Raw genomic sequence first — 487 nt, forward strand, 5'->3', positions numbered from 1 at the left:
ATAAACATATGGTAATATAATATGTATACAAATGATGTTTAAAATAATAAAATTTAGAAGGGTGGGAAAAAAAAAAAATTGTTATATTATTTAATTGGTCATTCGGCGCGGATAAAAGCATTTATTTTAAAGAATCAACTCTGTATAATGTAAGTTGTTTCTATTATTCCACAGTATTGTTTGAAATAAATAAGTAATGATACCTAAACCGGAGACGAATTAAGATGAGGATTTAGCTTATGATATAATAAGGGTAGGGGTTATTGTCATAACTTGTTCATACAGTCCTGAAGTGTCAACTTCTCATATATCTAAAATAACCCAAAGTAGTCATTTTTATTTTACTTTATTTATTTATTTTTTTACTGTTGAAATTTATTTATTTACACAACATAGGTGATTAAGTCTTGGACAAGGATACAAAATCCATCCGACTGCTCCCCAGATTCGGCGGAGCTAAAGCTTTCAGCTCTCAGACCACTCAAGT

Source organism: Halyomorpha halys, unplaced genomic scaffold (assembly GCF_000696795.3).
Source record: "Halyomorpha halys isolate HHAL.00 unplaced genomic scaffold, Hhal_1.1 Scaffold194.1, whole genome shotgun sequence".
Classification (NCBI taxonomy): domain Eukaryota; kingdom Metazoa; phylum Arthropoda; class Insecta; order Hemiptera; family Pentatomidae; genus Halyomorpha; species Halyomorpha halys.